Raw genomic sequence first — 14,742 nt, 5'->3', positions numbered from 1 at the left:
CATCATAATTACATATGAAGGCAAATAAAAATAATGAAAACTCTCAATGCTAAAACCTAAGAGCGACGGTCAACTAATCATCAGAATATAGAAGAAATTTCTGCTGACTACAGGTTAATAAGACTGGATGGGGAGGTATAGTCATACCTGTGTCATGCCACCAGTGAATCAGACTGCCTTGTCTCCTCTCATTACTGCTTTCTTTTGGGTTCAGGAACACAAGATTTATGCCAGCCTAAATTCTTGACCTGTATCTTTCTCTGCTGTCCCCTACTCTCTGCCTACTCTCTGCCTTTCTTATCAGTTTGGGTTTTTTTGTTTGTTTTTTTATTATCCTGAGCCATTTGAAGACTGAATGAGACTTCCCAGTTATGACTTGAGGGAGGGGGAGGACAGATATTGGCTCTTTCCATCTTAAGCAATTTAGTCACCACAAGTAAAATACTTTTGGTGAAGGATGGGAGTAGCCCTGGTAACAGTATTCTTGAGTTTCTATATATCATCTACTTTATTTGTTTAAGGTGTCACAGAGCCAGGCCGTACACGAATCGGGAGATTCTACCTTATTCCAGAAAATTTTTTCATTAGATTTAAACCTTCCAGACACTGGGAATTATGCTTAAAATTAAGAGCTCTTGACTCACTTTTCTTGCATCAGAAAGACTGACCATGTATTATGGCAGTCAGAGGCAGAAAGAGCAAGTCAATAGGCTGTAAAATTACTAGAAAGCCAGCCAGACCATGAACATCATAGGACAACGAGCTCCTTCCTCTCTCAGTTCAAAATTCTCTCCATCCAGCAGTGCTGACAGGTAGGACAAATGAAGTAATATAGTTTAAAAAACAATCAATGTACTTATGCTGACTAAATAGTCTGGTAAGAGAGCCATGGATGTATAGAATTCAACAGACTCTCTAGTCCGAGCTCGGTTGTATTTCAACCCGAATCTCCCTTATGATTCCTCACATTATCTAGCACATACTTTCCCCTCAGAATCCTCCCAGTTTTTTTCCTTGAGTGGGGACAAACCAGAACATATATTGCTTCATTACTAATTACTGTTTACTGCTTTTGCTTGCGTGGTATTTTTAAGTATTACAATATCATTAACCTGAGGTGGAGTTCTAATTGCAGCAACAGGGCGAGGAAGTTTGTGCAGTTGTTTCAGTGGATTTCTTTGCTCTATGCTTGAATGCCAACTCCAAACGTGTTCTTCATCCACATTACTCATCTCACATTCTTGCTTCCCCAAACCCTTGTCTTATCCTTTTCTTTTTTACTCAACCAAAAGAATCCAAATCCTTCCTTTTTTGCTCAATAAAAATAAAAATATATCCCCCAAACATGCATACCTCTTACCAATGTATTTCATGTATTTAATACTTAATTTATAAGTTTCCGTCTTCTATTACAATACATTTTCCTTTTAAGTAAATTATCCATCATGTGCATCAAACAAAGTTTTAGCTACAGATGGGTGAAAAGGATTTAAAAAGCAATCCAATGCACAGTGGTGGGGTTGAGGGAAACTCACACATCCTTTGCCAAATGCATACAGATTTTGAATAGATTATTCTATATTCATGATTAAATGGGAAAATACATAGGGTTATGCAAAAAAACTGCCTAGTAAGGAAGAGGTTTATCATACTATAGCTGAGGGAAAGAATGAGAGTGAGAGAGTAAGAGAGAGAGAGAGAGAGAGAGAGAGAGAGAGAGAGAGAGAGAGAGAGAGAGATTTCATAAAATGATTTATGGCAAGAACTGGGAGAAAATTTTAGAAAACTTTTTGGCATGATTAATAGGATTTAAGGCAGGGCATCTACAGAATTGGAAATGTAAAAGAACACACTGGAAAATTTAATTAGTGGTTGATAGTGTGGTCTTGAATGTCTCTCTTAGAATATATAGGAAATAATAAGAGGGAAGTTGGTAAATACAGAGAACAGAAAGTAAACCCAGTAATTATGGTGCTTCTGAGGAAAAAAAGCAGATTAATTGGTATGAAAGATTCATAATCAAAGTCATAATAGAAGAAAATATTCTTGAATAGTCAGCTGATTATATTGATTGATTTTTAAAAAGTGGAAATAGACATGTGAAAAATACTTTACATATGATATGTTGAGAGAGCAATCATATCAGCAACTGGTCAGAAAAAATATAAAAGAGAAAAAAATTCAGATGGGCCTCAAACATTTACTTGTTTTGCACTAAATTTCTCAAGACAGTGAAACCTAGAGAATAGGTTTGAGGAGAAAATATTTGATTAAAGAATTTCACATCTAGTCTAGTTGGCTTTTGTGAACAGATGAAATAGAAAATCATTTTCAGACATATTTTGGTGTGAGTATTGACATGTTTAATCCCCAGCTTTTGGCACCAGGCTGTAAACATCACAGGAATTACAGTTAAATGCATGTTGCTTAGAGTGGAATCCAATGTAAAATGTCAGTACAAAAATTCCTTCAGTAAAAATATAACCTGAATTGACAAAGGAAGAAGAGAAATTCCTCATTTAGAATTGTCATTATGCCCCAAAATTGTTGGCAGTTGTTTCAATATACAGAATGAGGCTGAAACCATGAAATCTCTGAACTGGAGCAGTACTAATACTAATAACTACTGTGCTTACTGGGTGCCAGTATTGGTTGGACACCTTTATATATATTAGCCCACTTCATCCTCTCAATCCTTTTGAGTGGTGGGTTATTATTATAATCCATACTTAAATGAGGAAACTGGGGCACAGAGAGATTAAATAATTTGCCCAAAGCCTTCCAGGTAGCAAATGGTTGAAGTAGAATTTGAACTAGGATGTCTGGCTGGATGTCACACAGCAGATGGGTAACCACTACTTGATATATCCTACCAAGTAGAAATAAAGAAAACAAGAGAGTGTTTGCTTTTTTAAAAAAATTATTTTGAGTATGTGAACTTTGAGGGCCAAGAACTCACTCGAAATGAAGATTTGAGTGGCAGAGTAGAGTCTAGAGTTCTGAGTCCAGTGATCTTTAAGCCTGGAAAGGCAGGATTCAGGGAGCAGATGAGTAGGAGGCAGGAAACCATTGTGGTGACTAGTTCAAGGATTGCACTTCGGTGTCATCCCACCCCAGTCATGTGCCAGGTAGTGGATGGCAGTGGTCTTTGCCCCAAGGCTGGAGCAATAAGTGTGTTTGCTTGAGTCAAGGAGGTGTAGCAGTGGCCCCAGGTGACTGACAATATCAAGGAGTAGGAGAAGTTCCCACACAAGGTTTATAAGCCACTAGTACACTCACCTAAAATTGCTTCCACCCCTAAATTGCCAAGACAGACTGTGGCAAACCCCAAAACAGTATTCATTGACAGGCTAATGAGAAATCTCAAATAAAAGGATAAGCCTAGACCTCTCAAATGTTTGAAGAAAAGAACCGCAGGAAGAAAGGATATCAGTCTCAAAAGAGTAAATAGGTCAAACAAGAGATTTAAAACATACACATAAATACTATACTTAATACTACCCACAAAATAAGAACAGAGTATCATTAAAAGGTCCATTTAGAGTTCCTGGAATTAAACTTAATTATTACAAAAGTAAGCAGACTGAATAGTAGAATGAACACAGATGAAGAGTTAACTGGAAGATGGAGCTGTGGAATTCTACATATGGACATAAAGATGAAAATAAACAGATAGTGGGAACTCCACTGGGGGAAGAGTGAAGGGAGCGAGGGTTGAAAGATTACCTGTTGGCTATAGTGTTCAGTATTTAGGTGGCAGGTAAACTGGAAGTCCAATCCCCACCATTTTGCAATAGACTCGTGTGATAGACATGCACATGTATGCCTTGCATCTAAAATAAAAAAAAATACAATAAAAAGATGAAGAGATTGAAAATAGCTTTAAATGCAAGGTAGTTGCAGTTAAGTTGAGTCATGCAAGGTAGTTTAAGAAGTTCCAACATTAATTAATGGACATTTCAGGAAAAATAACAGAGAGAACTGAGGGGAGGGAGTACTCAAAGAAATAAGAAAAATGTACAGAATGGAAACAGTCATGGCATGCTGAGATTGAAGAGGCTCTCTGAGAACCCACACTTCCACACTGTGGCAAAACTGTAGACGATTAGAGCAAAAAAAGTATTCTAAAAGCTTAAAAGCTATGTGAGTTAAAAGAGATAGAATTCATAAAATGAATGAGAATCAGATAGAGTTTAGGTTTCTTTTTGGCCCTACAAAAAGGCACAGAACAATATTTTGAAGTTCTGAGAGAAAAAATAAAAGCATTGTACAATTGACATATTTACCTGTTCAAACGGTTATTCAGGTGTGAGGGCAAAATGTGTGAGCAGGCCTTTTACGTTTACTGTCTACAAGCTTCAGCCTAAAAGAGTGACTAGAAGTTCTATCTAAAAAAATTTAAAAAAATGAATTGGACATAAAATAAAAAATGTGAACAAAAGCCACGCAGAAAAGAGAGTAATGCAAGATTCAAGCTTAGGTTAGAATTAATAATTAAAAATTCAGATTTGGATGAGGTCACATAGACAGCGGGAGCATAGTGGGTTTGAGTGAAGAGGGAATTAGAGAAATAGAAGAAGGGAGGAGATAAAGCCTCGGGTTCTTGTTGTATTTCAAGGGGTGGTGGGGGAAATAGTTTAAACCTAGACGTTAATAAAAAATTATGTCTAATATTTGTGTTAAAACTAAGAATAACCAGCTAAGGAATTGAAATAAGATGCATATTTCCAAAACATTAGAGGGAAAAAGAATGGAAAACACTTTGTCAAATCAAAGAAATGTGAAGAACCGGAAAGCATAGGACATACAAAACATGAAGCAACACAGCAGATAAATCCAAATATGACTGACTTCAAGATATAAGATGTTTTTAATCGCCAAGTTTAAAAAGACATAGCTATTCTTATTTTGACCATAGCTCTATTTATAGATGATTTATAGGACACAGCACTAAAATGGTAAACATAGGAAGATTAAAATAATGATAGAAAAAAAATTTCAGAGAAATATTAATAGGAGGAAAGCAGAAATAACCACATCAGAAAAAAATTAATCAAAGTCAAAAACAGTAGTAGAAACAAAGATAAATATTTCACTTTGTTGAAAGATGACATATATCAAAACTAAAACATAATATCACTTAATAATTCTAAAATACAAGGAGGTAAAATACAAAAAGAAATGGAAAAATCTACAAAAAGAGTGAATAGCTTTAACATACGTTTTCTAATTGCCAATAATTCAAGTAGAATAAAACTACCTAGAGAAAAAAAATGAAAGAAAGCTTTTCATTCATTTCTTAGAAAAGAGAAAAGAAATAAAACATATGAGTTAAGTGTTTTTCTTCACAGAAGTATGAAAGAACACGCTTCATAAACTCATGTAAAAGTGAAAATAATGAAGATATAGGCAGAAATTCAAAAAGTAAGTGACAAAAGCTAAAAAAAAAAAAAGAAATAAATTAAAGGAATTGGAAGTATAATAGAAAACCAAAGAATAATGACACTAATAAGCAACTTAGGAACATGATAGGGATATGTTATTTTATATTTGTGGAGGTTTATCTTTAGGCTACATTCCTAGGAATAGGATAGATGAGCCAAAGTGCATTGCTTATGTAATTTTGTTGGGTGTTGCTAAATTCGCATTATAAGGATTACACAATAGTACTCTGATTAGTATTATATGTATGTGCCTATTTCCTCACAAGCTTAAGAATGCTATAAAGCTTTTGGATTTTTGCCAAACCGATGGGTAAAAAATGGTATAGTAGTATATACTTAATTTGAGTTTTCCTTGTTTGGATTGAATTCGAGCATTTGATTATCTCTTAAGTCATTTGTATCTCTTTCCCTGTATAATATCTATTCTTTATTTTGACCATACTTCTGTAGGTGCTTGTTTTTCGTCTTGAGTTTTAAGAGGTTTTTAATGTATTAAAAGATAAACCGGCTGGACTCGGTGGCTCGGTCTGTAATCCCAGCACCTTGGGAGGCCAAGGAGAGTGGATTGCCTGAGCTCATGGGTTCAAGACCAGCCCAGGCAACTTGGAGAGACCTCTTCTCTACAATAAATAAAAAATTAGCTGGGCGTGGTAGCGCGCACCTGTAGTTCTGGCTACTTAGAAGGCTGAGGCTGAAAGATGGCTGGACCCAGCTGGTCGATGCTGGGGTGGCCGTGAACGTGCCACTGCACTCCAGCATGGGCTGCGGAGTGAGATTCCAACTCAAAACACACAAAAAAACGCCACAAAGTAATTAGCATAAACCTTTTTTCAGTTTGTTGTTTCTCTTTGACTTTGCTTATTAAATCTAATTTTAAAAATTTTCATAAATTGAATTTACTAATATTTTTATTGTTTCTAGATTTTTAAATAAGGTTTTCTCTAATTCCAGGTTTAAAGGTATTTACCATTTTTTCCCCATTACCTGTATGGTTTTATTAAAAAATTTAAATCTCTGATTAAATTGGAATGAAAATGATGTGAAATATGAGTGCCATTCAAATACTTTTCCAAATGGCTATTCAGTTGGCCCAATACCAGTTATTAAAACCCACAGGGATTTGAGGTACTACACTGATCTATACTCTACTTCCAGGTGTTCTTTGGTCTGTATATGGACTCTCTACCCTCTTCCTTTGGTGTGTCCATTCATCATCGGCCAATATCAGTGTTTTAATTATAAAAGATTTATTGCTTTTCCTTTGTAGTGTTTGCCTATTTATTCTTGCTTATTTATTGTTGCATATGAACTTTAGAATAATGTTTTGCTATTTCACTTTTTTTTTCTTTTTAATTTGTCCTTGTGATCTTTAGGAGAATTTGTATTTTTGTGCCGGACACTACTTTTATACTATAGTATGACCAAATGGCTCCAAACTACTTTTTCCTTACTTAGGTTTTTATCATTTTTAAGTGATATCCTTTGACTTCTATCTATTGCTTAGGTAACAATCAATGGATTTATTCTACTTTTACATTTCTTTCTAGCAACTCCTCCCATTTTTTTCAGTCACGGTTTTCTACTTTGGCAGAGTATACAAAATACATCACATTTACATATTATTTTCTACTCTTATTCCCATATTTGCTTTAGTCTTTGAGCTACAATAAAATACATTCATATGCTCTAGCAGTTTTTTTGCTATGTTTCTCCAATCTTTTTTCTCTGAGAGATTTCTTAAGAAGGGCTAACAAATACGATATTCTCTAAGTTATTGACTGCTTAACACTGTTTATCTGCAGTTCTAATTTATGAAAGAGCTCTTGTGAGATATAAAAATCCTTGGTTTGGACTTTCTTTGAATTTCTCTAAATATTGCTATAGTGATTTGTATGTTCTTAAGAAGTCTGATGTCAAGTTGATTTTCTTTTTACTTTATAATGACTTGATTTTTTTCTCTCCTTTCTCTTTCTTTCATTCTTTACTCTCTGCAGATGTTAACAATGAATCAGTTTTGTAGAATATTTCATACTTTATCATTCAGGGTCAATTTCCCCTGATACTTTGGAAGCTATTTCAATATATAGATTCCGGATTTATTTTATTTTTGAAATGCTTTCTTGGATTATAGTTTTAAATATCACTTCCACTCCATCATTTTATTTTTGTACTTCAGTGACTACAATTACACATATTTTATATTTCTTTGCCTGTCTCCATTTCTGTCTTTCTCGTTGATTCTTTTACTTTCTCTTTATTTCATTTTTGAGCTTTAGGCTATTTTTAGCTATCTTCTCTATGTTCCTTATTGCACTTACTTTTGTAGGCAACTTGTTATCAAGTCTTATTTGAAATGGTTTTGTAATTTCTATAATTTCTTTCGTGAGCTGAGATAGATCTCATTACACAGCTTTCTTTTGCTGTTGTTTTATTACTTATATATAGTATGAGTTTTAAAAAATGAGTCATAGCATTCTTCATGCTCACAATTGCTTTTCAAATGATATTTAATCCATAAAGTAGTGGTATGTTGCAGTTTTTTTTCCCTCTCATGGTTGATTTCTAAGGTGGTATTTACATCAGCTAAAAAGTTTTGACTCTCGCTGTTTTCTTCTTATAGTAGTTCTTTATATTTCTTGGGAACCTATTTCTGTTCATATGTCTGCAATTTTTAGACTCAAAATGACAGACAACTTTATGAAGACCTTTTGGGAGCCACACTCTGTTTTCTTAGTTTGCGAGTGCCCTCTTCCATTGGTAGTTAAGTGCAGTTTTAAAAATAAATGGTGTCTTAACTGCTGTTTGTTTATCTAAGCCATGTACACAGAGATTTGAAATTAAGTAACTTCCATTGTACTGAGGAATAGTTTCATCAGAGAAATAAATATTGGCAAAGAGAGACCAATAATTTTATTCAGAAATTTCATAATCATCTTTCTAGAAAATCAAAGCAAATACACTGCCAATTTACCAAAAAAGAACATGGTTTGCCAAATATCCAAAAAAATTTTTTTTGCACACCAGTAATAACTAATTATCAATGTAATGCTTTATTTAATTCATAGCCCTTAATTATATTTGAGACTATCTTGCTTTTATTTATTCACTTATCAAATGTAAATTCCTAAAAGAATATGAATTTAATGAGAGAAAAATTGCTGTACATCAATACTTAAAAGAATATGCAGCACAGAGGAGATGCTCAAAAAATATTTGTTGAATAAATGAATGAGTGGAAAAACCAAAGGCCATATTCATAAGAACACCAAAAACTATAAAGTATCTGAATATATTGAGCAAAAATATTTCTCTTGTGATGGGAAACATAATTATGAACATATGAAAATATAAGCATATAGCTTAATGAATTATTACAAAGTGAACATCCATGTAACCATCACTGAGGTAAAAAAATAGAACATTACCATCACGTCAAGACACGCCTCTTTTTTTTTTTTGAGTTGGAGTCTCACTCTGTCACCCAGACTGGAGTGCAGTGGCCGCTCCCGGCCACCGCAACCTCGACCTGCTGGGCTCTGGCGATCCTTCCGCCTCAGCCTTCCAAGTAGCTGGAACTACAGGTGCGTGCTACCACACCTGGCTAATTTATTGATTTATCGTAGAGACGAGGTCTCATCAAGTTGCCCAGGCAGGTCTCAAATCCACGGGCTCAGGCAATTCACTCACCTCAGCCTCCCAAGGCGCAGGATTACAGGCTAAGCCACCGAGCCCAGCTCAAAACATCCCTCTTATATCTCTTTCCAATTATTACTTTATTCAACCTCTTTAAAATATAATCAATCTGCTGATTTGTAGCACTATACAGTTGACTCTGGAGAAATACAGTTTTGAACTGCATGGGTCAACCTACAAGCAACTTTTTTTCAATAAGTATATTTAAAAATATTTTGGAGATTTGTGGCAATTTGAAAAAAACATGCAGATGAACTGCATAGCCTAGAAGTAAAAAATGCGAAAAGCTAGGTATGTCATGAATGCATAAATTAAATGGAGGCACTAGTTTATTTGATCATTTACTACCATAAAATATATATTAAAAGTTAAAATTTGGCAAACCTTATGCACACAAGCATTTATAGGCTGTATATGGGATCATTGGTAGTCAAGAGAAATATAAACAAACTTAAGGATGGAGTATTAAATCATAACTTCATACTTTTTTTCTGCTTTAAAATTTTAATAATTAAAAGAAAGTTTGTATTGGGGGACTATAGAAGGTTATTCTCTAGAAAAAGACAAGAGAGAGTTTTGAGAAATGACAGAAATGATCTATATTATAATTGAATGGAGATGATAACCTCATAAAATTAACTGTGGTACATAGTGTATTTCTATAAGAATTTTGTAGCCATCTCCTATTGCTATTGTAGGGAGCCCAAGTGTTGCGAGTATCTACTTAAAACACAGTGTAATGATAATCATCTTTGGATGACCAGTTTTTCTCTCCAGTAAATTGTGTATTGCAGTAAAAGTGATTTCTCATTGTCCTTGCATATTTTCCATCATACTTAATTTTAATACTGTAAACCTTGAATAACACTATAGACACATAAGAAGTGCCACTAGTGTTGCTAGAATCCAAAAAAGCAGAGAAAAATCATGACATTACAAGAACAAATCGATTTGCTTAACATGTAGATTGAGATCTGATCTGTGGTTTACCATTTCCAGATAAATGAATTTAGCATCAAGACCATCATAAAAAGAGAAAAAGAAATTTGTGAAGCTGTTGCTGTACCAGCAGGTAAGAAAACCTTGTATTATTTTTTGAAATACCTTTCTATCTTATACCGAAAATGCAGCTGTTATATTGGTGCAAAATTACTATAAGAAATGTATACCTATAAACTCTCACATGGTTTGAAAAGAAAAGCAAAATTATTATATGACAATTTAAAGACAAAGGAGGGTCAAGAATCTAAAGATAGATAACTTAATGCCAGAATAGGATGATTTTAAAATTTTAGAAAAAAGTTTTATCTTTAAAAATGTTAACATAATGGCACAAGCAGTTTTCATGGACCAAGAGGTGGTAGATAAATTTCCAGATGCCATTAAGAAAATCATCAAGGAGAAAAGACACTTGTCTGAACAGGCTTTTAAAGCAGACTAAAGTGCTCTATTCTAGAAAACAAAAATACCACAAAGGACACTTATGAGTAAGGAAGAGAAAAGAGAATCAAAATTTAAGGCAGGAAGGGATAGGTTAACTCTCTGCAAATGCAGTTGGGTTCATGATCAGGACTACTTTCATCTATAAAGCTGTTAACCCTTGAGACTTAAAGGGAAAAGTATATCAGGAAGGCCTGGACAATGAAAACTCTTTTTTCTGCTTTGGTTTTTATTAATACTTTGTCCTTGAAGTCAGGAAGAACCTTGTCAATAAGAGACTGCCTTTTAGAGTTCTATTGATATTGGACAATGCCCCTGGTCACCTAGAACCCTATGAGTTCAACACTGAAGATGGAAATTGTTCCTTACCCCCAAATACAACTCTCAAAATTAGACTTTAAACCAGAGTCATAAAGACTTTTAAGTCTCATGACACCCAGCACCCTATGAAAAGGATTGCCAACGTTATGGGAGGAACCCTGATAGAGAGAGCATTTATGAAATTCTAGAAAGATTGCACCATTGAAGATGCCACTATTTTTAAAGAAAAGCAGCAAAAGCCATCAAGCCTCCCAAAATAAATTACTGTTGGGTAAAATTGTTCCCAGATATTGTGCATGATTTACAACATTTTGATTTACAGCAGAGTCAATCAAAAAAATTATGAAAGAGAGTATGGATTTTGTAAAAAAAAAATGTGGGAGGTGAAGAATTTTAGGATTTGACTCTTGGAGAAATTAAAGAACAAGTAGATATCACGTCAGAAGAATTAACAGAAGATAACTTGATGGAGATGAGTGCTTCTGAATCAGTGCCAGACAATGAGGAAGAAGATGTAGAAGAAATAGGGCCAGAAAACAAATTGGCATTAGACAATCTGGCAGAAGATTTCTGGTTTTTGACTTCTTCTTTGACATGAACTTTTCTATGATACAGGCACTGAAACTAAAGCAAATGGTGAAAGAAGAATGAGTGTCATATAGAAACATTTTTAGAGAAACAAGGAACCAAACATCCAGACAAAAATTACGAAGGATAACTGTAAAGTTGCACCGAGTATGTCTGCTTCTCCTTGCTTCTTTTCTACCTCCTCCATCTATTCTGCCTGTCACCTCTGAAATAGCAAGACCAACCCTCCTCTTCCTCCTCCTCAATGTGGATATGACAGGGATGAAAACGTTTATAATAATACACTTCTACTCAATAAACAGTAAATATATTTTCTCTTCCTTATTTTCTTAATAACATTTTCTTATCTCTCGCTTACTTCATTGTAAGCATACAGTATAAAATACATATATGTATAAAATATGAGTTAATTGTTTATGTTATTGGTAAAGCTTTTGCTCAACAGTAGGCGACAGTAAAATTTTTGGAGAGTCAAAGATTATACACAAGATGGCGACGGGGCAGCATGGTCGGTGAGACCCTCCGCAAAAGAGAACACTCACAAAGACCCTAGCTCTCTCCCAAGGGCTGCAGCTCCCATCTTTAGCAGCCTGTTCTTCACAGGGAGCTCAGCCACTGTCGCTGCCACTGCTCAAACATCATGGCAGTCTGGGCCACCGCTGCAGCCGTGATGCCGCCGCTGCAGTCATTGCCCGCCCATGCCTAAGGTGACCCATGAATTCGGGCTGTGAAGCCCCTGCAAGTAGGATCTTCTGAGATTGCTGCTGCCACACCATGCCTCCCCTGCCTGGAGCCAGGCCTGTGGAGCTCCCCTGCCACCCCATGTAAGGGGAGGTGGCTGCTACTGGCGGGGATACTGTTGCCGGCTCCCTCTCCTCTGAACTACAGGCTTCAGCAGCTGCAGAGAAAGGTCCACTGGAGCGGTGAGATATCACCACCTGCTGGGGATCCAAGGTAACAACACCAAAATGGGAATGGCAGATGCTCTTCCCCCTTGATAAATAGATAAGCCCAGAACTCAGTAATAGACTGGGCAGGGAGCCCATATCTGAACTGTTCTTCACAGCAGGCCAGGGGCAACTGACCCTAACTGTGAACAATTCTACCAGCCTGGAAAGACAGCTAGAAATCAGAGCTGAAAGGACACTGGACTTAAAGGAAAAGTCTCAGAGTGTGCTTGGTTGGTTCTGTTAGTTTACTGACTTTAATCTATTCCTTTTCCTTTTCTTCTTCTTTTTTTCTTATTTCTCTGTTAATCCCATCTTTTTATAGGGGAGTAGCACACCGATATGGAGGTTGGTTAGCTTGTATGCTAGCATCATTGTATATTTTAGTTTTTTATATGGTTGTTGGTTAGTTTTCAGTTGTGGTTATTGTTTTTCATTTTATTTGTTTCAGTATTTGTGTTTCTTTTCACTTACCAGTGGGTACACTCATCTATTTTCCCTCTCACTCCTCTCACTCTCTCCACTCCCCTCTTCTCCCCACTGCCTGCTCCATTCTCTTCCCTCTGTTAACCTCATACTGCTTTCAGGGAATAAACCTACAACCCCACTGCATGGACAGATTCCAAGGCAGTGGGAAGTGGGTTTCACATGATCCATACACCTGTTGGGGGATACTGGGATCTGCAGAGAGACTTTTTAAACACAGCCCCCCCTTAATTAAATCTCAAAACTGCAAAAAGGACTGCCCTCAACCTACAGTCCAACTCCAGAAATGAGCAAAGCAAGAGGAAATACATTAGGAAGAATAGGAGACTGAACAAACAGAAGTAAAAGCCACACTTCCACCCCTGAATAACAGAATTAAAGAAGATGGGGAAATGGAGGGAAGGGAAAATTAGGGAGGAAAGATCTATACAAATGAAGCAAACCAAAAGAAGAATATAGGGCTCACACAGACCCCTGGGAGATCAGACACTGAGAAAACAGACTTTGGATCACAAACAATGAAGAGTCCCCAGAATGACTGGTCACATGCAATAAGCCCAGACATCAAGACATTAATAGAAAGAATTTAAAAAATTGAGGAGAGACAAGAGGAAAATAGGAAGGAGCTGATGTCAGAAATAACAGGAGTAAAGAATATTGTGATGGAAATAAATAACAAACTAATAAGCATGGAAAGCAGAATTAGCCAAACAGAAGAAAGAATCTCCAAACTTGAAGACCAAAATACAGAACTAACCCAAACTGTCAAAAACATAGAAGAGAAGCTTAAAAAGACAGAACAAAACCTTCAAGAGATGAATGATTACTTCAAGAGACCCAATTTAAGAGTAATTTGCCTTCCTGAGGCAGAGAGAGAGATTTAGAGGTCACACTGGAACAAGCATTTCATGAACTCATTCAAGAAAACTTCCCTCATCTCATCAGTGATGAAAAAATTCAAACACAAGAGATTCAGAGAACCCCTGCAAGATAACAAATGAGAAGACCAACTTCCAGACACATAATAATTCACCTAAACAAAGGAGCTATAAAAGAAAAAATCCTAAAGGCAGCAAGAGAAACAGGTCAGACTACCTACCAGGGAAGACCAATTAGAATAGCAGCAGATTTATCTACAGAAACCCTCCAGGCTAGAGAGCTTGGAGCCCTATCTTCAAAGTTCTAAAAGATAAGCAATTCAACCAAGAATAACCTACCCAGCCAGGCTAAGCTTCATCAGTGAGGGAGAATTGAAATCTTTCCTAAATATCCAATCCCTAAGAACTTACGCTGCCACCAGACCATCTACAAGAAACACTTAAGAAAGTACTGAACACAGAAGAAAAGGACAAAGGAACAACAACGTTCTTCACAAGAGTACAGGCAAAAGATTAAAAACACACATGAACCAACTCCAAAACCAAAAGAAAGACAACAAACAAACAGGAACAACAACTCTGTAAGAACCTTATGGCAAGGATAAACTCTTGCATTTCAATAATTAGCCTAAATGTGAATGAACTAAATGCACCACTGAAAAGACACAGAATGACAAAATGGATAAAATATCACCAGGCAACAATTTATTGCCTTCAAAAAAATTCACCTCACTAGAAAGGACACTCACAGACTAAAAGTAAGAGGATGGGAAACAAACTTTCAGGCGAATGGAACACAAAAGAAAGGAGGAGTCACAATCTTAATTTCAGACAAAATACCCTTTAAGCTATCAAAAATTAAAAAGATACAGAAGGCCACTACATAATGATAAAAGGTTCAATCCATCAACAAGAAATATACCTCTTAAACATATATGCACACAA

The sequence above is a fragment of the Carlito syrichta genome, unplaced genomic scaffold (assembly GCF_000164805.1).
Source record: "Carlito syrichta isolate Samal-C Ts95f unplaced genomic scaffold, Tarsius_syrichta-2.0.1 Scaffold287401, whole genome shotgun sequence".
In the NCBI taxonomy this organism is placed as follows: domain Eukaryota; kingdom Metazoa; phylum Chordata; class Mammalia; order Primates; family Tarsiidae; genus Carlito; species Carlito syrichta.
This window is presented reverse-complemented; position numbering follows the sequence as displayed.